This window comes from Pimephales promelas, chromosome 18 (genome assembly GCF_988280905.1).
Source record: "Pimephales promelas chromosome 18, fPimPro1.hap1.1, whole genome shotgun sequence".
NCBI classification, from domain to species: Eukaryota; Metazoa; Chordata; class Actinopteri; order Cypriniformes; family Leuciscidae; genus Pimephales; species Pimephales promelas.
The window spans coordinates 597103-623091 of NC_142786.1; the positions used below are offsets into that span (position 1 = coordinate 597103).

At 42.9% G+C, this 25989-nt stretch overlaps 1 protein-coding gene and 1 long non-coding RNA gene across 2 annotated transcripts in view; one reads left to right on the forward strand and one right to left on the reverse strand.

Moving 5' to 3' along the window:
- Positions 1-25989, forward strand: part of LOC120475248 (glutathione S-transferase A) — a 59205-nt gene that overhangs the window by 18087 nt on the left and 15129 nt on the right. The gene's annotated exons all lie outside the window — the stretch shown is intronic.
- LOC148970848 (uncharacterized) lies at positions 20784-22351 on the reverse strand. The gene is made up of 3 exons (XR_016147227.1): positions 21744-22351; positions 21478-21652; positions 20784-21340 (listed from the first exon to the last, which is right to left on the reverse strand). It is a non-coding gene; the product is annotated as an uncharacterized LOC148970848 (long non-coding RNA).

A 25989-nucleotide genomic window follows, 5' to 3' on the forward strand; every position in this document is an offset into this window, starting at 1 on the left:
CCTTCCAGAGCTGAGATATCGAAACTCAAAAATTGGGCCCGAAAAAAAAACGACAGTGGTACCCCTTACGTTTTTTTTTTTGGCCGAAAAATTAAGTTTCTCCAATCTTCCCAAAACTCTGGATTCTGATAGAGGGCCATGAGACTTAGACCTGAGTGCAAAAATGGAGGCTCTAGCCCCTTCCAGAGCTGAGATATCGAAACTCAAAAATTGGGCCCGAAAAAAAAACGACAGTGGTACCCCTTACGTTTTTTTTTTTGGCCGAAAAATTAAGTTTCTCCAATCTTCCCAAAACTCTGGATTCTGATAGAGGGCCATGAGACTTAGACCTGAGTGCAAAAATGGAGGCTCTAGCCCCTTCCAGAGCTGAGATATCGAAACTCAAAAATTGGGCCCGAAAAAAAAACGACAGTGGTACCCCTTACGTTTTTTTTTTGGGGCGAAAAATTAAGTTTCTCCAATCTTCCCAAAACTCTGGATTCTGATAGAGGGCCATGCGACTTAGACCTGAGTGCAAAAATGGAGGCTCTAGCCCCTTCCAGAGCTGAGATATCGAAACTCAAAAATTGGGCCCGAAAAAAAAACGACAGTGGTACCCCTTACGTTTTTTTTTTTGGCCGAAAAATTAAGTTTCTCCAATCTTCCCAAAACTCTGGATTCTGATAGAGGGCCATGAGACTTAGACCTGAGTGCAAAAATGGAGGCTCTAGCCCCTTCCAGAGCTAAGATATCGAAACTCAAAAATTGGGCCCGAAAAAAAAACGACAGTGGTACCCCTTACGTTTTTTTTTTGGGCCGAAAAATTAAGTTTCTCCAATCTTCCCAAAACTCTGGATTCTGATAGAGGGCCATGAGACTTAGACCTGAGTGCAAAAATGGAGGCTCTAGCCCCTTCCAGAGCTGAGATATCGAAACTCAAAAATTGGGCCCGAAAAAAAAACGACAGTGGTACCCCTTACGTTTTTTTTTGGGGGGCGAAAAATTAAGTTTCTCCAATCTTCCCAAAACTCTGGATTCTGATAGAGGGCCATGAGACTTAGACCTGAGTGCAAAAATGGAGGCTCTAGCCCCTTCCAGAGCTGAGATATCGAAACTCAAAAATTGGGCCCGAAAAAAAAACGACAGTGGTACCCCTTACGTTTTTTTTTTTGGCCGAAAAATTACGTTTCTCCAATCTTCCCAAAACTCTGGATTCTGATAGAGGGCCATGAGACTTAGACCTGAGTGCAAAAATGGAGGCTCTAGCCCCTTCCAGAGCTGAGATATCGAAACTCAAAAATTGGGCCCGAAAAAAAAACGACAGTGGTACCCCTTACGTTTTTTTTTTGGGGCGAAAAATTAAGTTTCTCCAATCTTCCCAAAACTCTGGATTCTGATAGAGGGCCATGAGACTTAGACCTGAGTGCAAAAATGGAGGCTCTAGCCCCTTCCAGAGCTGAGATATCGAAACTCAAAAATTGGGCCCGAAAAAAAAACGACAGTGGTACCCCTTACGTTTTTTTTGGGGGGGCGAAAAATTAAGTTTCTCCAATCTTCCCAAAACTCTGGATTCTGATAGAGGGCCATGCGACTTAGACCTGAGTGCAAAAATGGAGGCTCTAGCCCCTTCCAGAGCTGAGATATCGAAACTCAAAAATTGGGCCCGAAAAAAAAACGACAGTGGTACCCCTTACGTTTTTTTTTGGGGCGAAAAATTAAGTTTCTCCAATCTTCCCAAAACTCTGGATTCTGATAGAGGGCCATGAGACTTAGACCTGAGTGCAAAAATGGAGGCTCTAGCCCCTTCCAGAGCTGAGATATCGAAACTCAAAAATTGGGCCCGAAAAAAAAACGACAGTGGTACCCCTTACGTTTTTTTTTTGGCCGAAAAATTAAGTTTCTCCAATCTTCCCAAAACTCTGGATTCTGATAGAGGGCCATGAGACTTAGACCTGAGTGCAAAAATGGAGGCTCTAGCCCCTTCCAGAGCTGAGATATCGAAACTCAAAAATTGGGCCCGAAAAAAAAACGACAGTGGTACCCCTTACGTTTTTTTTGGGGGGCGAAAAATTTAGTTTCTCCAATCTTCCCAAAACTCTGGATTCTGATAGAGGGCCATGCGACTTAGACCTGAGTGCAAAAATGGAGGCTCTAGCCCCTTCCAGAGCTGAGATATCGAAACTCAAAAATTGGGCCCGAAAAAAAAAACGACAGTGGTACCCCTTACGTTTTTTTTTTTGGCCGAAAAATTACGTTTCTCCAATCTTCCCAAAACTCTGGATTCTGATAGAGGGCCATGAGACTTAGACCTGAGTGCAAAAATGGAGGCTCTAGCCCCTTCCAGAGCTGAGATATCGAAACTCAAAAATTGGGCCCCTAAAAAAAAACGACAGTGGTACCCCTTACGTTTTTTTTGGGGGGGCGAAAAATTAAGTTTCTCCAATCTTCCCAAAACTCTGGATTCTGATAGAGGGCCATGAGACTTAGACCTGAGTGCAAAAATGGAGGCTCTAGCCCCTTCCAGAGCTGAGATATCGAAACTCAAAAATTGGGCCCGAAAAAAAAACGACAGTGGTACCCCTTACGTTTTTTTTGGGGGGGCGAAAAATTAAGTTTCTCCAATCTTCCCAAAACTCTGGATTCTGATAGAGGGCCATGAGACTTAGACCTGAGTGCAAAAATGGAGGCTCTAGCCCCTTCCAGAGCTGAGATATCGAAACTCAAAAATTGGGCCCGAAAAAAAAACGACAGTGGTACCCCTTACGTTTTTTTTTTGGCCGAAAAATTACGTTTCTCCAATATTCCCAAAACTCTGGATTCTGATAGAGGGCCATGAGACTTAGACCTGAGTGCAAAAATGGAGGCTCTATCCCCTTCCAGAGCTGAGATATCGAAACTCAAAAATTGGGCCCGAAAAAAAAAACGACAGTGGTACCCCTTACGTTTTTTTTTTGGGGCGAAAAATTAAGTTTCTCCAATCTTCCCAAAACTCTGGATTCTGATAGAGGGCCATGAGACTTAGACCTGAGTGCAAAAATGGAGGCTCTAGCCCCTTCCAGAGCTGAGATATCGAAACTCAAAAATTGGGCCCGAAAAAAAAACGACAGTGGTACCCCTTACGTTTTTTTTGGGGGGCGAAAAATTAAGTTTCTCCAATCTTCCCAAAACTCTGGATTCTGATAGAGGGCCATGAGACTTAGACCTGAGTGCAAAAATGGAGGCTCTAGCCCCTTCCAGAGCTGAGATATCGAAACTCAAAAATTGGGCCCGAAAAAAAAACGACAGTGGTACCCCTTACGTTTTTTTTTTGGCCGAAAAATTAAGTTTCTCCAATCTTCCCAAAACTCTGGATTCTGATAGAGGGCCATGAGACTTAGACCTGAGTGCAAAAATGGAGGCTCTAGCCCCTTCCAGAGCTGAGATATCGAAACTCAAAAATTGGGCCCGAAAAAAAAACGACAGTGGTACCCCTTACGTTTTTTTTTTTGGGGCGAAAAATTAAGTTTCTCCAATCTTCCCAAAACTCTGGATTCTGATAGAGGGCCATGAGACTTAGACCTGAGTGCAAAAATGGAGGCTCTAGCCCCTTCCAGAGCTGAGATATCGAAACTCAAAAATTGGGCCCGAAAAAAAACGACAGTGGTACCCCTTACGTTTTTTTTTGGGGGGGCGAAAAATTAAGTTTCTCCAATCTTCCCAAAACTCTGGATTCTGATAGAGGGCCATGAGACTTAGACCTGAGTGCAAAAATGGAGGCTCTAGCCCCTTCCAGAGCTGAGATATCGAAACTCAAAAATTGGGCCCGAAAAAAAAACGACAGTGGTACCCCTTACGTTTTTTTTTTTGGGCGAAAAATTAAGTTTCTCCAATCTTCCCAAAACTCTGGATTCTGATAGAGGGCCATGAGACTTAGACCTGAGTGCAAAAATGGAGGCTCTAGCCCCTTCCAGAGCTGAGATATCGAAACTCAAAAATTGGGCCCGAAAAAAAAAACGACAGTGGTACCCCTTACGTTTTTTTTGGGGGGGCGAAAAATTAAGTTTCTCCAATCTTCCCAAAACTCTGGATTCTGATAGAGGGCCATGAGACTTAGACCTGAGTGCAAAAATGGAGGCTCTAGCCCCTTCCAGAGCTGAGATATCGAAACTCAAAAATTGGGCCCGAAAAAAAAACGACAGTGGTACCCCTTACGTTTTTTTTGGGGGGGCGAAAAATTAAGTTTCTCCAATCTTCCCAAAACTCTGGATTCTGATAGAGGGCCATGAGACTTAGACCTGAGTGCAAAAATGGAGGCTCTAGCCCCTTCCAGAGCTGAGATATCGAAACTCAAAAATTGGGCCCGAAAAAAAAACGACAGTGGTACCCCTTACGTTTTTTTTTTTGGGGCGAAAAATTAAGTTTCTCCAATCTTCCCAAAACTCTGGATTCTGATAGAGGGCCATGAGACTTAGACCTGAGTGCAAAAATGGAGGCTCTAGCCCCTTCCAGAGCTGAGATATCGAAACTCAAAAATTGGGCCCGAAAAAAAAACGACAGTGGTACCCCTTACGTTTTTTTTTTGGGGCGAAAAATTAAGTTTCTCCAATCTTCCCAAAACTCTGGATTCTGATAGAGGGCCATGAGACTTAGACCTGAGTGCAAAAATGGAGGCTCTAGCCCCTTCCAGAGCTGAGATATCGAAACTCAAAAATTGGGCCCCTAAAAAAAAACGACAGTGGTACCCCTTACGTTTTTTTTGGGGGGGCGAAAAATTAAGTTTCTCCAATCTTCCCAAAACTCTGGATTCTGATAGAGGGCCATGAGACTTAGACCTGAGTGCAAAAATGGAGGCTCTAGCCCCTTCCAGAGCTGAGATATCGAAACTCAAAAATTGGGCCCGAAAAAAAAACGACAGTGGTACCCCTTACGTTTTTTTTTTTGGCCGAAAAATTACGTTTCTCCAATATTCCCAAAACTCTGGATTCTGATAGAGGGCCATGAGACTTAGACCTGAGTGCAAAAATGGAGGCTCTAGCCCCTTCCAGAGCTGAGATATCGAAACTCAAAAATTGGGCCCGAAAAAAAAACGACAGTGGTACCCCTTACGTTTTTTTTTTGGGGGGGCGAAAAATTAAGTTTCTCCAATCTTCCCAAAACTCTGGATTCTGATAGAGGGCCATGAGACTTAGACCTGAGTGCAAAAATGGAGGCTCTAGCCCCTTCCAGAGCTGAGATATCGAAACTCAAAAATTGGGCCCGAAAAAAAAACGACAGTGGTACCCCTTACGTTTTTTTTGGGGGGCGAAAAATTAAGTTTCTCCAATCTTCCCAAAACTCTGGATTCTGATAGAGGGCCATGAGACTTAGACCTGAGTGCAAAAATGGAGGCTCTAGCCCCTTCCAGAGCTGAGATATCGAAACTCAAAAATTGGGCCCGAAAAAAAAACGACAGTGGTACCCCTTACGTTTTTTTTTGGCCGAAAAATTAAGTTTCTCCAATCTTCCCAAAACTCTGGATTCTGATAGAGGGCCATGAGACTTAGACCTGAGTGCAAAAATGGAGGCTCTAGCCCCTTCCAGAGCTGAGATATCGAAACTCAAAAATTGGGCCCGAAAAAAAAACGACAGTGGTACCCCTTACGTTTTTTTTTTTGGGGCGAAAAATTAAGTTTCTCCAATCTTCCCAAAACTCTGGATTCTGATAGAGGGCCATGAGACTTAGACCTGAGTGCAAAAATGGAGGCTCTAGCCCCTTCCAGAGCTGAGATATCGAAACTCAAAAATTGGGCCCGAAAAAAAACGACAGTGGTACCCCTTACGTTTTTTTTTGGGGGGCGAAAAATTAAGTTTCTCCAATCTTCCCAAAACTCTGGATTCTGATAGAGGGCCATGAGACTTAGACCTGAGTGCAAAAATGGAGGCTCTAGCCCCTTCCAGAGCTGAGATATCGAAACTCAAAAATTGGGCCCGAAAAAAAAACGACAGTGGTACCCCTTACGTTTTTTTTTTTGGGCGAAAAATTAAGTTTCTCCAATCTTCCCAAAACTCTGGATTCTGATAGAGGGCCATGAGACTTAGACCTGAGTGCAAAAATGGAGGCTCTAGCCCCTTCCAGAGCTGAGATATCGAAACTCAAAAATTGGGCCCGAAAAAAAAACGACAGTGGTACCCCTTACGTTTTTTTTGGGGGGGCGAAAAATTAAGTTTCTCCAATCTTCCCAAAACTCTGGATTCTGATAGAGGGCCATGAGACTTAGACCTGAGTGCAAAAATGGAGGCTCTAGCCCCTTCCAGAGCTGAGATATCGAAACTCAAAAATTGGGCCCGAAAAAAAAACGACAGTGGTACCCCTTACGTTTTTTTTTTGGGGCGAAAAATTAAGTTTCTCCAATCTTCCCAAAACTCTGGATTCTGATAGAGGGCCATGAGACTTAGACCTGAGTGCAAAAATGGAGGCTCTAGCCCCTTCCAGAGCTGAGATATCGAAACTCAAAAATTGGGCCCGAAAAAAAAACGACAGTGGTACCCCTTACGTTTTTTTTGGGGGGCGAAAAATTAAGTTTCTCCAATCTTCCCAAAACTCTGGATTCTGATAGAGGGCCATGAGACTTAGACCTGAGTGCAAAAATGGAGGCTCTAGCCCCTTCCAGAGCTGAGATATCGAAACTCAAAAATTGGGCCCGAAAAAAAAACGACAGTGGTACCCCTTACGTTTTTTTTTTGGCCGAAAAATTAAGTTTCTCCAATCTTCCCAAAACTCTGGATTCTGATAGAGGGCCATGAGACTTAGACCTGAGTGCAAAAATGGAGGCTCTAGCCCCTTCCAGAGCTGAGATATCGAAACTCAAAAATTGGGCCCGAAAAAAAACGACAGTGGTACCCCTTACGTTTTTTTTTGGGGGGCGAAAAATTAAGTTTCTCCAATCTTCCCAAAACTCTGGATTCTGATAGAGGGCCATGAGACTTAGACCTGAGTGCAAAAATGGAGGCTCTAGCCCCTTCCAGAGCTGAGATATCGAAACTCAAAAATTGGGCCCGAAAAAAAAACGACAGTGGTACCCCTTACGTTTTTTTTTTTGGGCGAAAAATTAAGTTTCTCCAATCTTCCCAAAACTCTGGATTCTGATAGAGGGCCATGAGACTTAGACCTGAGTGCAAAAATGGAGGCTCTAGCCCCTTCCAGAGCTGAGATATCGAAACTCAAAAATTGGGCCCGAAAAAAAAACGACAGTGGTACCCCTTACGTTTTTTTTGGGGGGGCGAAAAATTAAGTTTCTCCAATCTTCCCAAAACTCTGGATTCTGATAGAGGGCCATGAGACTTAGACCTGAGTGCAAAAATGGAGGCTCTAGCCCCTTCCAGAGCTGAGATATCGAAACTCAAAAATTGGGCCCGAAAAAAAAACGACAGTGGTACCCCTTACGTTTTTTTTGGGGGGGCGAAAAATTAAGTTTCTCCAATCTTCCCAAAACTCTGGATTCTGATAGAGGGCCATGAGACTTAGACCTGAGTGCAAAAATGGAGGCTCTAGCCCCTTCCAGAGCTGAGATATCGAAACTCAAAAATTGGGCCCGAAAAAAAAACGACAGTGGTACCCCTTACGTTTTTTTTTTTTTGGCCGAAAAATTAAGTTTCTCCAATCTTCCCAAAACTCTGGATTCTGATAGAGGGCCATGAGACTTAGACCTGAGTGCAAAAATGGAGGCTCTAGCCCCTTCCAGAGCTGAGATATCGAAACTCAAAAATTGGGCCCGAAAAAAAAACGACAGTGGTACCCCTTACGTTTTTTTTTTTGGCCGAAAAATTAAGTTTCTCCAATCTTCCCAAAACTCTGGATTCTGATAGAGGGCCATGAGACTTAGACCTGAGTGCAAAAATGGAGGCTCTAGCCCCTTCCAGAGCTGAGATATCGAAACTCAAAAATTGGGCCCGAAAAAAAAACGACAGTGGTACCCCTTACGTTTTTTTTTTTGGCCGAAAAATTAAGTTTCTCCAATCTTCCCAAAACTCTGGATTCTGATAGAGGGCCATGAGACTTAGACCTGAGTGCAAAAATGGAGGCTCTAGCCCCTTCCAGAGCTGAGATATCGAAACTCAAAAATTGGGCCCGAAAAAAAAACGACAGTGGTACCCCTTACGTTTTTTTTTTGGGGCGAAAAATTAAGTTTCTCCAATCTTCCCAAAACTCTGGATTCTGATAGAGGGCCATGCGACTTAGACCTGAGTGCAAAAATGGAGGCTCTAGCCCCTTCCAGAGCTGAGATATCGAAACTCAAAAATTGGGCCCGAAAAAAAAACGACAGTGGTACCCCTTACGTTTTTTTTTTGGGGCGAAAAATTAAGTTTCTCCAATCTTCCCAAAACTCTGGATTCTGATAGAGGGCCATGAGACTTAGACCTGAGTGCAAAAATGGAGGCTCTAGCCCCTTCCAGAGCTGAGATATCGAAACTCAAAAATTGGGCCCGAAAAAAAAACGACAGTGGTACCCCTTACGTTTTTTTTTTGGGCCGAAAAATTAAGTTTCTCCAATCTTCCCAAAACTCTGGATTCTGATAGAGGGCCATGAGACTTAGACCTGAGTGCAAAAATGGAGGCTCTAGCCCCTTCCAGAGCTGAGATATCGAAACTCAAAAATTGGGCCCGAAAAAAAAACGACAGTGGTACCCCTTACGTTTTTTTTGGGGGGGCGAAAAATTAAGTTTCTCCAATCTTCCCAAAACTCTGGATTCTGATAGAGGGCCATGAGACTTAGACCTGAGTGCAAAAATGGAGGCTCTAGCCCCTTCCAGAGCTGAGATATCGAAACTCAAAAATTGGGCCCGAAAAAAAAACGACAGTGGTACCCCTTACGTTTTTTTTGGGGGGCGAAAAATTAAGTTTCTCCAATCTTCCCAAAACTCTGGATTCTGATAGAGGGCCATGAGACTTAGACCTGAGTGCAAAAATGGAGGCTCTAGCCCCTTCCAGAGCTGAGATATCGAAACTCAAAAATTGGGCCCGAAAAAAAAACGACAGTGGTACCCCTTACGTTTTTTTTTTGGGGCGAAAAATTAAGTTTCTCCAATCTTCCCAAAACTCTGGATTCTGATAGAGGACCATGAGACTTAGACCTGAGTGCAAAAATGGAGGCTCTAGCCCCTTCCAGAGCTGAGATATCGAAACTCAAAAATTGGGCCCGAAAAAAAAACGACAGTGGTACCCCTTACGTTTTTTTTTTTGGCCGAAAAATTAAGTTTCTCCAATCTTCCTAAAACTCTGGATTCTGATAGAGGGCCATGAGACTTAGACCTGAGTGCAAAAATGGAGGCTCTAGCCCCTTCCAGAGCTGAGATATCGAAACTCAAAAATTGGGCCCGAAAAAAAAACGACAGTGGTACCCCTTACGTTTTTTTTTGGGGGGCGAAAAATTAAGTTTCTCCAATCTTCCCAAAACTCTGGATTCTGATAGAGGGCCATGAGACTTAGACCTGAGTGCAAAAATGGAGGCTCTAGCCCCTTCCAGAGCTGAGATATCGAAACTCAAAAATTGGGCCCGAAAAAAAAACGACAGTGGTACCCCTTACGTTTTTTTTTTGGGGCGAAAAATTAAGTTTCTCCAATCTTCCCAAAACTCTGGATTCTGATAGAGGGCCATGCGACTTAGACCTGAGTGCAAAAATGGAGGCTCTAGCCCCTTCCAGAGCTGAGATATCGAAACTCAAAAATTGGGCCCGAAAAAAAAACGACAGTGGTACCCCTTACGTTTTTTTTTTGGGGCGAAAAATTAAGTTTCTCCAATCTTCCCAAAACTCTGGATTCTGATAGAGGGCCATGAGACTTAGACCTGAGTGCAAAAATGGAGGCTCTAGCCCCTTCCAGAGCTGAGATATCGAAACTCAAAAATTGGGCCCGAAAAAAAAACGACAGTGGTACCCCTTACGTTTTTTTTTTGGGCCGAAAAATTAAGTTTCTCCAATCTTCCCAAAACTCTGGATTCTGATAGAGGGCCATGAGACTTAGACCTGAGTGCAAAAATGGAGGCTCTAGCCCCTTCCAGAGCTGAGATATCGAAACTCAAAAATTGGGCCCGAAAAAAAAACGACAGTGGTACCCCTTACGTTTTTTTTTTTGGCCGAAAAATTAAGTTTCTCCAATCTTCCTAAAACTCTGGATTCTGATAGAGGGCCATGAGACTTAGACCTGAGTGCAAAAATGGAGGCTCTAGCCCCTTCCAGAGCTGAGATATCGAAACTCAAAAATTGGGCCCGAAAAAAAAACGACAGTGGTACCCCTTACGTTTTTTTTTGGGGGGCGAAAAATTAAGTTTCTCCAATCTTCCCAAAACTCTGGATTCTGATAGAGGGCCATGAGACTTAGACCTGAGTGCAAAAATGGAGGCTCTAGCCCCTTCCAGAGCTGAGACATCGAAACTCAAAAATTGGGCCCGAAAAAAAAACGACAGTGGTACCCCTTACGTTTTTTTTTTTGGGGGGCGAAAAATTAAGTTTCTCCAATCTTCCCAAAACTCTGGATTCTGATAGAGGGCCATGAGACTTAGACCTGAGTGCAAAAATGGAGGCTCTAGCCCCTTCCAGAGCTGAGATATCGAAACTCAAAAATTGGGCCCGAAAAAAAAACGACAGTGGTACCCCTTACGTTTTTTTTTGGGGGGCGAAAAATTAAGTTTCTCCAATCTTCCCAAAACTCTGGATTCTGATAGAGGGCCATGAGACTTAGACCTGAGTGCAAAAATGGAGGCTCTAGCCCCTTCCAGAGCTGAGATATCGAAACTCAAAAATTGGGCCCGAAAAAAAAACGACAGCGGTACCCCTTACGTTTTTTTTTTGGGGCGAAAAATTAAGTTTCTCCAATCTTCCCAAAACTCTGGATTCTGATAGAGGGCCATGAGACTTAGACCTGAGTGCAAAAATGGAGGCTCTAGCCCCTTCCAGAGCTGAGATATCGAAACTCAAAAATTGGGCCCGAAAAAAAAACGACAGTGGTACCCCTTACGTTTTTTTTTTTGGCCGAAAAATTAAGTTTCTCCAATCTTCCCAAAACTCTGGATTCTGATAGAGGGCCATGAGACTTAGACCTGAGTGCAAAAATGGAGGCTCTAGCCCCTTCCAGAGCTGAGATATCGAAACTCAAAAATTGGGCCCGAAAAAAAAACGACAGTGGTACCCCTTACGGTTTTTTTTTTGGCCGAAAAATTAAGTTTCTCCAATCTTCCCAAAACTCTGGATTCTGATAGAGGGCCATGAGACTTAGACCTGAGTGCAAAAATGGAGGCTCTAGCCCCTTCCAGAGCTGAGATATCGAAACTCAAAAATTGGGCCCGAAAAAAAAACGACAGTGGTACCCCTTACGTTTTTTTTTGGGGGGCGAAAAATTAAGTTTCTCCAATCTTCCCAAAACTCTGGATTCTGATAGAGGGCCATGAGACTTAGACCTGAGTGCAAAAATGGAGGCTCTAGCCCCTTCCAGAGCTGAGATATCGAAACTCAAAAATTGGGCCCGAAAAAAAAACGACAGTGGTACCCCTTACGTTTTTTTTGGGGGGGCGAAAAATTAAGTTTCTCCAATCTTCCCAAAACTCTGGATTCTGATAGAGGGCCATGAGACTTAGACCTGAGTGCAAAAATGGAGGCTCTAGCCCCTTCCAGAGCTGAGATATCGAAACTCAAAAATTGGGCCCGAAAAAAAACGACAGTGGTACCCCTTACGTTTTTTTTTGGGGGGCGAAAAATTAAGTTTCTCCAATCTTCCCAAAACTCTGGATTCTGATAGAGGGCCATGAGACTTAGACCTGAGTGCAAAAATGGAGGCTCTAGCCCCTTCCAGAGCTGAGATATCGAAACTCAAAAATTGGGCCCGAAAAAAAAACGACAGTGGTACCCCTTACGTTTTTTTTTTTGGGCGAAAAATTAAGTTTCTCCAATCTTCCCAAAACTCTGGATTCTGATAGAGGGCCATGAGACTTAGACCTGAGTGCAAAAATGGAGGCTCTAGCCCCTTCCAGAGCTGAGATATCGAAACTCAAAAATTGGGCCCGAAAAAAAAACGACAGTGGTACCCCTTACGTTTTTTTTGGGGGGGCGAAAAATTAAGTTTCTCCAATCTTCCCAAAACTCTGGATTCTGATAGAGGGCCATGAGACTTAGACCTGAGTGCAAAAATGGAGGCTCTAGCCCCTTCCAGAGCTGAGATATCGAAACTCAAAAATTGGGCCCGAAAAAAAAACGACAGTGGTACCCCTTACGTTTTTTTTGGGGGGGCGAAAAATTAAGTTTCTCCAATCTTCCCAAAACTCTGGATTCTGATAGAGGGCCATGAGACTTAGACCTGAGTGCAAAAATGGAGGCTCTAGCCCCTTCCAGAGCTGAGATATCGAAACTCAAAAATTGGGCCCGAAAAAAAAACGACAGTGGTACCCCTTACGTTTTTTTTTTTGGCCGAAAAATTAAGTTTCTCCAATCTTCCCAAAACTCTGGATTCTGATAGAGGGCCATGAGACTTAGACCTGAGTGCAAAAATGGAGGCTCTAGCCCCTTCCAGAGCTGAGATATCGAAACTCAAAAATTGGGCCCGAAAAAAAAACGACAGTGGTACCCCTTACGTTTTTTTTTTTGGCCGAAAAATTAAGTTTCTCCAATCTTCCCAAAACTCTGGATTCTGATAGAGGGCCATGAGACTTAGACCTGAGTGCAAAAATGGAGGCTCTAGCCCCTTCCAGAGCTGAGATATCGAAACTCAAAAATTGGGCCCGAAAAAAAAACGACAGTGGTACCCCTTACGTTTTTTTTTTTGGCCGAAAAATTAAGTTTCTCCAATCTTCCCAAAACTCTGGATTCTGATAGAGGGCCATGCGACTTAGACCTGAGTGCAAAAATGGAGGCTCTAGCCCCTTCCAGAGCTGAGATATCGAAACTCAAAAATTGGGCCCGAAAAAAAAACGACAGTGGTACCCCTTACGTTTTTTTTTTGGGGCGAAAAATTAAGTTTCTCCAATCTTCCCAAAACTCTGGATTCTGATAGAGGGCCATGAGACTTAGACCTGAGTGCAAAAATGGAGGCTCTAGCCCCTTCCAGAGCTGAGATATCGAAACTCAAAAATTGGGCCCGAAAAAAAAACGACAGTGGTACCCCTTACGTTTTTTTTTTGGGGCGAAAAATTAAGTTTCTCCAATCTTCCCAAAACTCTGGATTCTGATAGAGGGCCATGAGACTTAGACCTGAGTGCAAAAATCGAGGCTCTAGCCCCTTCCAGAGCTGAGATATCGAAACTCAAAAATTGGGCCCGAAAAAAAAACGACAGTGGTACCCCTTACGTTTTTTTTTTGGGCCGAAAAATTAAGTTTCTCCAATCTTCCCAAAACTCTGGATTCTGATAGAGGGCCATGAGACTTAGACCTGAGTGCAAAAATGGAGGCTCTAGCCCCTTCCAGAGCTGAGATATCGAAACTCAAAAATTGGGCCCGAAAAAAAAACGACAGTGGTACCCCTTACGTTTTTTTTGGGGGGGCGAAAAATTAAGTTTCTCCAATCTTCCCAAAACTCTGGATTCTGATAGAGGGCCATGAGACTTAGACCTGAGTGCAAAAATCGAGGCTCTAGCCCCTTCCAGAGCTGAGATATCGAAACTCAAAAATTGGGCCCGAAAAAAAAACGACAGTGGTACCCCTTACGTTTTTTTTGGGGGGGCGAAAAATTAAGTTTCTCCAATCTTCCCAAAACTCTGGATTCTGATAGAGGGCCATGAGACTTAGACCTGAGTGCAAAAATGGAGGCTCTAGCCCCTTCCAGAGCTGAGATATCGAAACTCAAAAATTGGGCCCGAAAAAAAAACGACAGTGGTACCCCTTACGTTTTTTTTTTGGGGCGAAAAATTAAGTTTCTCCAATCTTCCCAAAACTCTGGATTCTGATAGAGGACCATGAGACTTAGACCTGAGTGCAAAAATGGAGGCTCTAGCCCCTTCCAGAGCTGAGATATCGAAACTCAAAAATTGGGCCCGAAAAAAAAACGACAGTGGTACCCCTTACGTTTTTTTTTTGGGCCGAAAAATTAAGTTTCTCCAATCTTCCCAAAACTCTGGATTCTGATAGAGGGCCATGAGACTTAGACCTGAGTGCAAAAATGGAGGCTCTAGCCCCTTCCAGAGCTGAGATATCGAAACTCAAAAATTGGGCCCGAAAAAAAAACGACAGTGGTACCCCTTACGTTTTTTTTGGGGGGGCGAAAAATTAAGTTTCTCCAATCTTCCCAAAACTCTGGATTCTGATAGAGGGCCATGAGACTTAGACCTGAGTGCAAAAATCGAGGCTCTAGCCCCTTCCAGAGCTGAGATATCGAAACTCAAAAATTGGGCCCGAAAAAAAAACGACAGTGGTACCCCTTACGTTTTTTTTGGGGGGGCGAAAAATTAAGTTTCTCCAATCTTCCCAAAACTCTGGATTCTGATAGAGGGCCATGAGACTTAGACCTGAGTGCAAAAATGGAGGCTCTAGCCCCTTCCAGAGCTGAGATATCGAAACTCAAAAATTGGGCCCGAAAAAAAAACGACAGTGGTACCCCTTACGTTTTTTTTTTGGGGCGAAAAATTAAGTTTCTCCAATCTTCCCAAAACTCTGGATTCTGATAGAGGACCATGAGACTTAGACCTGAGTGCAAAAATGGAGGCTCTAGCCCCTTCCAGAGCTGAGATATCGAAACTCAAAAATTGGGCCCGAAAAAAAAACGACAGTGGTACCCCTTACGTTTTTTTTTTTGGGGGGCGAAAAATTAAGTTTCTCCAATCTTCCTAAAACTCTGGATTCTGATAGAGGGCCATGAGACTTAGACCTGAGTGCAAAAATGGAGGCTCTAGCCCCTTCCAGAGCTGAGATATCGAAACTCAAAAATTGGGCCCGAAAAAAAAACGACAGTGGTACCCCTTACGTTTTTTTTTGGGGGGCGAAAAATTAAGTTTCTCCAATCTTCCCAAAACTCTGGATTCTGATAGAGGGCCATGAGACTTAGACCTGAGTGCAAAAATGGAGGCTCTAGCCCCTTCCAGAGCTGAGATATCGAAACTCAAAAATTGGGCCCGAAAAAAAAACGACAGTGGTACCCCTTACGTTTTTTTTTTGGGGGGGCGAAAAATTAAGTTTCTCCAATCTTCCCAAAACTCTGGATTCTGATAGAGGGCCATGAGACTTAGACCTGAGTGCAAAAATGGAGGCTCTAGCCCCTTCCAGAGCTGAGATATCGAAACTCAAAAATTGGGCCGGAAAAAAAAACGACAGTGGTACCCCTTACGTTTTTTTTTGGGGGGCGAAAAATTAAGTTTCTCCAATCTTCCCAAAACTCTGGATTCTGATAGAGGGCCATGAGACTTAGACCTGAGTGCAAAAATGGAGGCTCTAGCCCCTTCCAGAGCTGAGATATCGAAACTCAAAAATTGGGCCCGAAAAAAAAACGACAGCGGTACCCCTTACGTTTTTTTTTTGGCCGAAAAATTAAGTTTCTCCAATCTTCCCAAAACTCTGGATTCTGATAGAGGGCCATGAGACTTAGACCTGAGTGCAAAAATGGAGGCTCTAGCCCCTTCCAGAGCTGAGATATCGAAACTCAAAAATTGGGCCCGAAAAAAAAACGACAGTGGTACCCCTTACGTTTTTTTTTTTGGCCGAAAAATTAAGTTTCTCCAATCTTCCCAAAACTCTGGATTCTGATAGAGGGCCATGAGACTTAGACCTGAGTGCAAAAATGGAGGCTCTAGCCCCTTCCAGAGCTGAGATATCGAAACTCAAAAATTGGGCCCGAAAAAAAAACGACAGTGGTACCCCTTACGTTTTTTTTTTTGGCCGAAAAATTAAGTTTCTCCAATCTTCCCAAAACTCTGGATTCTGATAGAGGGCCATGAGACTTAGACCTGAGTGCAAAAATGGAGGCTCTAGCCCCTTCCAGAGCTGAGATATCGAAACTCAAAAATTGGGCCCGAAAAAAAAACGACAGTGGTACCCCTTACGTTTTTTTTTGGGGGGCGAAAAATTAAGTTTCTCCAATCTTCCCAAAACTCTGGATTCTGATAGAGGGCCATGAGACTTAGACCTGAGTGCAAAAATGGAGGCTCTAGCCCCTTCCAGAGCTGAGATATCGAAACTCAAAAATTGGGCCCGAAAAAAAACCGACAGTGGTACCCCTTACGTTTTTTTTGGGGGGGCGAAAAATTAAGTTTCTCCAATCTTCCCAAAACTCTGGATTCTGATAGAGGGCCATGAGACTTAGACCTGAGTGCAAAAATGGAGGCTCTAGCCCCTTCCAGAGCTGAGATATCGAAACTCAAAAATTGGGCCCGAAAAAAAACCGACAGTGGTACCCCTTACGTTTTTTTTTTTTGGCCGAAAAATTAAGTTTCTCCAATCTTCCCAAAACTCTGGATTCTGATAGAGGGCCATGAGACTTAGACCTGAGTGCAAAAATGGAGGCTCTAGCCCCTTCCAGAGCTGAGATATCGAAACTCAAAAATTGGGCCCGAAAAAAAAACGACAGTGGTACCCCTTACGTTTTTTTTTTTGGCCGAAAAATTAAGTTTCTCCAATCTTCCCAAAACTCTGGATTCTGATAGAGGGCCATGAGACTTAGACCTGAGTGCAAAAATGGAGGCTCTAGCCCCTTCCAGAGCTGAGATATCGAAACTCAAAAATTGGGCCCGAAAAAAAAACGACAGTGGTACCCCTTACGTTTTTTTTTTGGGGCGAAAAATTAAGTTTCTCCAATCTTCCCAAAACTCTGGATTCTGATAGAGGGCCATGAGACTTAGACCTGAGTGCAAAAATGGAGGCTCTAGCCCCTTCCAGAGCTGAGATATCGAAACTCAAAAATTGGGCCCGAAAAAAAAACGACAGTGGTACCCCTTACGTTTTTTTTTTGGGGCGAAAAATTAAGTTTCTCCAATCTTCCCAAAACTCTGGATTCTGATAGAGGGCCATGAGACTTAGACCTGAGTGCAAAAATGGAGGCTCTAGCCCCTTCCAGAGCTGAGATATCGAAACTCAAAAATTGGGCCCGAAAAAAAAACGACAGTGGTACCCCTTACGTTTTTTTTTTGGGGCGAAAAATTAAGTTTCTCCAATCTTCCCAAAACTCTGGATTCTGATAGAGGACCATGAGACTTAGACCTGAGTGCAAAAATGGAGGCTCTAGCCCCTTCCAGAGCTGAGATATCGAAACTCAAAAATTGGGCCCGAAAAAAAAACGACAGTGGTACCCCTTACGTTTTTTTTTTTGGCCGAAAAATTAAGTTTCTCCAATCTTCCTAAAACTCTGGATTCTGATAGAGGGCCATGAGACTTAGACCTGAGTGCAAAAATGGAGGCTCTAGCCCCTTCCAGAGCTGAGATATCGAAACTCAAAAATTGGGCCCGAAAAAAAAACGACAGTGTTACCCCTTACGTTTTTTTTTTTGGGGGGCGAAAAATTAAGTTTCTCCAATCTTCCCAAAACTCTGGATTCTGATAGAGGGCCATGAGACTTAGACCTGAGTGCAAAAATGGAGGCTCTAGCCCCTTCCAGAGCTGAGATATCGAAACTCAAAAATTGGGCCCGAAAAAAAAACGACAGTGGTACCCCTTACGTTTTTTTTTTTGGGGGGCGAAAAATTAAGTTTCTCCAATCTTCCCAAAACTCTGGATTCTGATAGAGGGCCATGAGACTTAGACCTGAGTGCAAAAATGGAGGCTCTAGCCCCTTCCAGAGCTGAGATATCGAAACTCAAAAATTGGGCCCGAAAAAAAAACGACAGTGGTACCCCTTACGTTTTTTTTTTGGGGCGAAAAATTAAGTTTCTCCAATCTTCCCAAAACTCTGGATTCTGATAGAGGGCCATGAGACTTAGACCTGAATGCAAAAATGGAGGCTCTAGCCCCTTCCAGAGCTGAGATATCGAAACTCAAAAATTGGGCCCGAAAAAAAAACGACAGTGGTACCCCTTACGTTTTTTTTTTTGGCCGAAAAATTAAGTTTCTCCAATCTTCCCAAAACTCTGGATTCTGATAGAGGGCCATGAGACTTAGACCTGAGTGCAAAAATGGAGGCTCTAGCCCCTTCCAGAGCTGAGATATCGAAACTCAAAAATTGGGCCCGAAAAAAAAACGACAGTGGTACCCCTTACGTTTTTTTTTTTGGCCGAAAAATTAAGTTTCTCCAATCTTCCCAAAACTCTGGATTCTGATAGAGGGCCATGAGACTTAGACCTGAGTGCAAAAATGGAGGCTCTAGCCCCTTCCAGAGCTGAGATATCGAAACTCAAAAATTGGGCCCGAAAAAAAAACGACAGTGGTACCCCTTACGTTTTTTTTTTGGGGCGAAAAATTAAGTTTCTCCAATCTTCCCAAAACTCTGGATTCTGATAGAGGGCCATGCGACTTAGACCTGAGTGCAAAAATGGAGGCTCTAGCCCCTTCCAGAGCTGAGATATCGAAACTCAAAAATTGGTCCCGAAAAAAAAACGACAGTGGTACCCCTTACGTTTTTTTTTTGGCCGAAAAATTAAGTTTCTCCAATATTCCCAAAACTCTGGATTCTGATAGAGGGCCATGAGACTTAGACCTGAGTGCAAAAATGGAGGCTCTAGCCCCTTCCAGAGCTGAGATATCGAAACTGAAAAATTGGGCCCGAAAAAAAAACGACAGTGGTACCCCTTACGTTTTTTTTGGGGGGGCGAAAAATTAAGTTTCTCCAATCTTCCCAAAACTCTGGATTCTGATAGAGGGCCATGAGACTTAGACCTGAGTGCAAAAATGGAGGCTCTAGCCCCTTCCAGAGCTGAGATATCGAAACTCAAAAATTGGGCCCGAAAAAAAAACGACAGTGGTACCCCTTACGTTTTTTTTTGGGGGGCGAAAAATTAAGTTTCTCCAATCTTCCCAAAACTCTGGATTCTGATAGAGGGCCATGAGACTTAGACCTGAGTGCAAAAATGGAGGCTCTAGCCCCTTCCAGAGCTGAGATATCGAAACTCAAAAATTGGGCCCGAAAAAAAAACGACAGTGGTACCCCTTACGTTTTTTTTTTTGGGGCGAAAAATTAAGTTTCTCCAATCTTCCCAAAACTCTGGATTCTGATAGAGGGCCATGAGACTTAGACCTGAGTGCAAAAATGGAGGCTCTAGCCCCTTCCAGAGCTGAGATATCGAAACTCAAAAATTGGGCCCGAAAAAAAAACGACAGTGGTACCCCTTACGTTTTTTTTTTTGGCCGAAAAATTAAGTTTCTCCAATCTTCCTAAAACTCTGGATTCTGATAGAGGGCCATGAGACTTAGACCTGAGTGCAAAAATGGAGGCTCTAGCCCCTTCCAGAGCTGAGATATCGAAACTCAAAAATTGGGCCCGAAAAAAAAACGACAGTGGTACCCCTTACGTTTTTTTTTGGGGGGCGAAAAATTAAGTTTCTCCAATCTTCCCAAAACTCTGGATTCTGATAGAGGGCAATGAGACTTAGACCTGAGTGCAAAAATGGAGGCTCTAGCCCCTTCCAGAGCTGAGATATCGAAACTCAAAAATTGGGCCCGAAAAAAAAACGACAGTGGTACCCCTTACGTTTTTTTTTTTGGGGGGCGAAAAATTAAGTTTCTCCAATCTTCCCAAAACTCTGGATTCTGATAGAGGGCCATGAGACTTAGACCTGAGTGCAAAAATGGAGGCTCTAGCCCCTTCCAGAGCTGAGATATCGAAACTCAAAAATTGGGCCCGAAAAAAAAACGACAGTGGTACCCCTTACGTTTTTTTTGGGGGGGCGAAAAATTAAGTTTCTCCAATCTTCCCAAAACTCTGGATTCTGATAGAGGGCCATGAGACTTAGACCTGAGTGCAAAAATGGAGGCTCTAGCCCCTTCCAGAGCTGAGATATCGAAACTCAAAAATTGGGTCCGAAAAAAAAACGACAGTGGTACCCCTTACGTTTTTTTTTTGGGGCGAAAAATTAAGTTTCTCCAATCTTCCCAAAACTCTGGATTCTGATAGAGGGCCATGAGACTTAGACCTGAGTGCAAAAATTGAGGCTCTAGCCCCTTTCAGAGCTGAGATATTGAGATCCCATGTAGCATTTATGCCATTATAAATATCTCAATATCTCAGCTCTGGAAAGGTCTAGAGTCTCCATTTTTGCACTCAGGTCTAAGTCTCATGGCCCTCTAGAATCCAGATTTAGGAGTAATGAAAACAAGGTGGAGGTCAACTCTCTTCCGGGCACTGGAAGTCAAACCTACCTTTGCACCTCAGATTATCGCTTCATGTGCATTCTTACACAATGTGTGCTTGGGCAATGGGGACACACTGGATCCTGACGAGGATATTGCCAGGGACGATCTTGACCCCCATCCTCCCCATGAATCAATGGCATTCAACGAAGCCTCAGGGAATGCTGTACGAGATGCACTGGCTGCCCAAGTTTCCGGGGATGTGCAGGCCACATGAAGAGACATGTTGAACTGTTGATTTTCATGAGAATTGTATATATGTAATATATTTAAGAATTTCATTGTAGTTTAATATTGTTCTTCTATTGTTCTTCTACTGTCTTGCCCCAATTTATAAACCGTTGGCATTCATGTGTTTGTATTTTTGTATAAATGTTATTGTTACATTTTTTTTATTGCACTTTTTTTTTAAACAATAGCCTGAGAACTAAGAAAGGACGTTTTTAGGCATGTTCTAACCTTGGTAAAAAAGTTTGTTCCTGGAGTGGGGTGTAGTGGGATTTCTACAATTGTTTGCAATAAATCTTTTAAAACACACTACATATGGTGACTATGCTTCATATTACTGTAAAATAAATACACATCTAGAAAAGAACCACATTTATTGCTCAACAGCAGTAAATATTACAACATGTAAATATAGCAATAATACATATTCAAATATAAATTATATAAACTCTTATAACATTAATATATGAAATTAATCGGGCCTATGTAAACAATTGAACAGGTAATTTTTAGAACAATATTACATACTCAAATGTAAACTCTAAAAACAAATATATTTAATATGTAAACAGTTGTGCAATTGAACAGGTCATTTTTAGAACAATAATACATATTCAAATGTAAACCATATAAACTCTAAAAACAAATATATTTAATTAACGTGTAAACAGTTGTGCAATTTAACAGGTAATTATTTTCACATCTTATCAATCATTCTTTCAAAGAGGTCTCAAAACCGCTGTGTCGTCGCCTCACTCTCTTCATGGCGACTTTGCTCCTGAAAGGCCTCCTCGATCAGGAACTCCATAATAGGATTGGACCTCCTCCTAGATGTGATGGCACTCACTGCTGCTGGGGTACTGGTTATCGTTCTACTGGTTCCTGTGTCAGGTGTCATGGATGACTCTGAGGTGGAGGGCTCCACAATACCCTAAAAAAAACAAGGCAAATGTTACTTTTTAGAAACTTTCAGCAAATATCTCCTCAAGAAATTTAAAAAGAATGTTTACGAATCTGATGTTAGTGGAATTTATGAAAGTGCTGAATTACGTAAATGATTAGCCTCACCATGAGGATTGTCATGGGATCCTTTGCTTCTGGTTGGAATGATGCCACCACCACAGGGGGGGTCCATCGCAGGCCGGGTACCCAAAACCTCGTGCATGTCTCCATAGTACTGCCATGTAGCAACACTGACCTCACCCTGGTCTGTCCCTGAGCCAGTTTTTGGAGTCCTCAATTCCTGACACACACAAACACACACAGAAAAATGACCGGCTAGTTGATACATTCATTAGGCAATTGGAAATTAGTTTAAAATTAACATCATATACCTTGTATTTTTGTTTTAAATTCTCCCATTTTTTGGAAGCCTGCTGTCCTGCCACTTTTCCCTCAATGCCAATCTCACAATGTCCTTCATCAAACCCAACTGCTCAAACATTCAGTATTTTAAACACAACATAGAAATTAAATTTCAGAAAAACAGATGCAAGAATATGATTGAACGATGAATTACTCACTCCCATTGTTGTTTGGCCATTGTTTTGGACTTCATGAACTCTTTTTCATTATCAGCCCTGAAGTGGATGAGTTGACGAGTCTCTGATCTTTTGATACTGAGATCCCATGTAGCATTTATGCCATTATAAATATCTCAATATCTCAGCTCTGGAAGGGTCTAGAGCCTCCATTTTTGCACTCAGGTCAAAGTCACATGGCCCTCTATCAGAATCCAGAGTTTCGAGAAGATCAGAGCAACTCAAAATTTCGACCCCCCCAAAAAATCGACAGTGGTACCCCTTTCGTCTTTTTTTTTTGGGCGAAAAAATAAGTTTCTCCAATCTTCTTGAAACTCTGGATTCTGATAGAGGGCCATAAGACTTAGACTTGAGTGCAAAAATGGAGGCTCTAGACCCTTCCAGAGCTGAGATATCGAAACTCAAAATTTCGACCCGAAAAAAAAAAACGACAGTGGTACCCCTTACGTTTTTTTTTTTGGGGCGAAAAATTAAGTTTCTCCAATCTTCCCAAAACTCTGGATTCTGATAGAGGGCCATGAGACTTAGACCTGAGTGCAAAAATGGAGGCTCTAGCCCCTTCTAGAGCTGAGATATCGAAACTCAAAAATTGGGCCCGAAAAAAAAACGACAGTGGTACCCCTTACGTTTTATTTTTTGGGGTGAAAAATTAAGTTTCTCCAATCTTCCCAAAACTCTGGATTCTGATAGAGGGCCATGAGACTTAGACCTGAGTGCAAAAATGGAGGCTCTAGCCCCTCCCAGAGCTGAGATATCGAAACTCAAAAATTGGGCCCGAAAAAAAAACGACAGTGGTACCCCTTACGTTTTTTTTTTTTGGGCGAAAAATTAAGTTTCTCCAATCTTCCCAAAACTCTGGATTCTGATAGAGGGCCATGAGACTTAGACCTGAGTGCAAAAATGGAGGCTCTAGCCCCTTCCAGAGCTGAGATATCGAAACTCAAAAATTGGGCCCGAAAAAAAAAACGACAGTGGTACCCCTTACGTTTTTTTTTTTGGGCGAAAAATTAAGTTGCTCCAATCTTCCCAAAACTCTGGATTCTGATAGAGGGCCATGAGACTTATACCTGAGTGCAAAAATGGAGGCTCTAGCCCCTTCCAGAGCTGAGATATCGAAACTCAAAAATTGGGCCCGAAAAAAAAACGACAGTGGTACCCCTTACGTTTTTTTTTTTGGGCGAAAAATTAAGTTTCTCCAATCTTCCCAAAACTCTGGATTCTGATAGAGGGCCATGAGACTTAGACCTGCGTGCAAAAATGGAGGCTCTAGCCCCTTCTAGAGCTGAGATATCGAAACTCAAAAATTGGGCCCGAAAAAAAAACGACAGTGGTACCCCTTACGTTTTTTTTGGGGGGGCGAAAAATTAAGTTTCTCCAATCTTCCCAAAACTCTGGATTCTGATAGAGGGCCATGAGACTTAGACCTGAGTGCAAAAATGGAGGCTCTAGCCCCTTCCAGAGCTGAGATATCGAAACTCAAAAATTGGGCCCGAAAAAAAAACGACAGTGGTACCCCTTACGTTTTTTTTTTGGGCGAAAAATTAAGTTTCTCCAATCTTCCCAAAACTCTGGATTCTGATAGAGGGCCATGAGACTTAGACCTGAGTGCAAAAATGGAGGCTCTAGCCCCTTCCAGAGCTGAGATATCGAAACTCAAAAATTGGGCCCGAAAAAAAAAACGACAGTGGTACCCCTTACGTTTTTTTTTTTGGGGCGAAAAATTAAGTTTCTCCAATCTTCCCAAAACTCTGGATTCTGATAGAGAGCCATGATACTTAGACCTGAGTGCAAAAATGGAGGCTCTAGCCCCTTCCGGAGCTGAGATATCGAAACTCAAAAATTGGGCCCGAAAAAAAAACGACAGTGGTACCCCTTACGTTTTTTTTTGGGGGGCGAAAAATTAAGTTTCTCCAATCTTCCCAAAACTCTGGATTCTGATAGAGGGCCATGAGACTTAGACCTGAGTGCAAAAATGGAGGCTCTAGCCCCTTCCAGAGCTGAGATATCGAAACTCAAAAATTGGGCCCGAAAAAAAAAACGACAGTGGTACCCCTTACGTTTTTTTTGGGGGGGCGAAAAATTAAGTTTCTCCAATCTTCCCAAAACTCTGGATTCTGATAGAGGGCCATGAGACTTAGACCTGAGTGCAAAAATTGAGGCTCTAGCCCCTTCCAGAGCTGAGATATCGAAACTCAAAAATTGGGCCCGAAAAAAAAACGACAGTGGTACCCCTTACGTTTTTTTTTTTTTTGGGCGAAAAATTAAGTTTCTCCAATCTTCCCAAAACTCTGGATTCTGATAGAGGGCCATGAGACTTAGACCTGAGTGCAAAAATGGAGGCTCTAGCCCCTTCCAGAGCTGAGATATCGAAACTCAAAAATTGGGCCCGAAAAAAAAACGACAGTGGTACCCCTTACGTTTTATTTTTTGGGGTGAAAAATTAAGTTTCTCCAATCTTCCCAAAACTCTGGATTCTGATAGAGGGCCATGAGACTTAGACCTGAGTGCAAAAATGGAGGCTCTAGCCCCTCCCAGAGCTGAGATATCGAAACTCAAAAATTGGGCCCGAAAAAAAAACGACAGTGGTACCCCTTACGTTTTTTTTTTTGGGCGAAAAATTAAGTTTCTCCAATCTTCCCAAAACTCTGGATTCTGATAGAGGGCCATGAGACTTAGACCTGAGTGCAAAAATGGAGGCTCTAGCCCCTTCCAGAGCTGAGATATCGAAACTCAAAAATTGGGCCCGAAAAAAAAAACGACAGTGGTACCCCTTACGTTTTTTTTTTGGGGCGAAAAATTAAGTTTCTCCAATCTTCCCAAAACTCTGGATTCTGATAGAGGGCCATGAGACTTATACCTGAGTGCAAAAATGGAGGCTCTAGCCCCTTCCAGAGCTGAGATATCGAAACTCAAAAATTGGGCCCGAAAAAAAAACGACAGTGGTACCCCTTACGTTTTTTTTTTTGGGCGAAAAATTAAGTTTCTCCAATCTTCCCAAAACTCTGGATTCTGATAGAGGGCCATGAGACTTAGACCTGCGTGCAAAAATGGAGGCTCTAGCCCCTTCTAGAGCTGAGATATCGAAACTCAAAAATTGGGCCCGAAAAAAAAACGACAGTGGTACCCCTTACGTTTTTTTTGGGGGGGCGAAAAATTAAGTTTCTCCAATCTTCCCAAAACTCTGGATTCTGATAGAGGGCCATGAGACTTAGACCTGAGTGCAAAAATGGAGGCTCTAGCCCCTTCCAGAGCTGAGATATCGAAACTCAAAAATTGGGCCCGAAAAAAAAACGACAGTGGTACCCCTTACGTTTTTTTTTTGGGCGAAAAATTAAGTTTCTCCAATCTTCCCAAAACTCTGGATTCTGATAGAGGGCCATGAGACTTAGACCTGAGTGCAAAAATGGAGGCTCTAGCCCCTTCCAGAGCTGAGATATCGAAACTCAAAAATTGGGCCCGAAAAAAAAAACGACAGTGGTACCCCTTACGTTTTTTTTTTTGGGGCGAAAAATTAAGTTTCTCCAATCTTCCCAAAACTCTGGATTCTGATAGAGAGCCATGATACTTAGACCTGAGTGCAAAAATGGAGGCTCTAGCCCCTTCCGGAGCTGAGATATCGAAACTCAAAAATTGGGCCCGAAAAAAAAACGACAGTGGTACCCCTTACGTTTTTTTTTGGGGGGCGAAAAATTAAGTTTCTCCAATCTTCCCAAAACTCTGGATTCTGATAGAGGGCCATGAGACTTAGACCTGAGTGCAAAAATGGAGGCTCTAGCCCCTTCCAGAGCTGAGATATCGAAACTCAAAAATTGGGCCCGAAAAAAAAAACGACAGTGGTACCCCTTACGTTTTTTTTTTGGGGGCGAAAAATTAAGTTTCTTCAATCTTCCCAAAACTCTGGATTCTGATAGAGGGCCATGAGACTTAGACCTGAGTGCAAAAATGGAGGCTCTAGCCCCTTCCAGAGCTGAGATATCGAAACTCAAAAATTGGGCCCGAAAAAAAAACGACAGTGGTACCCCTTACGTTTTTTTTTTTG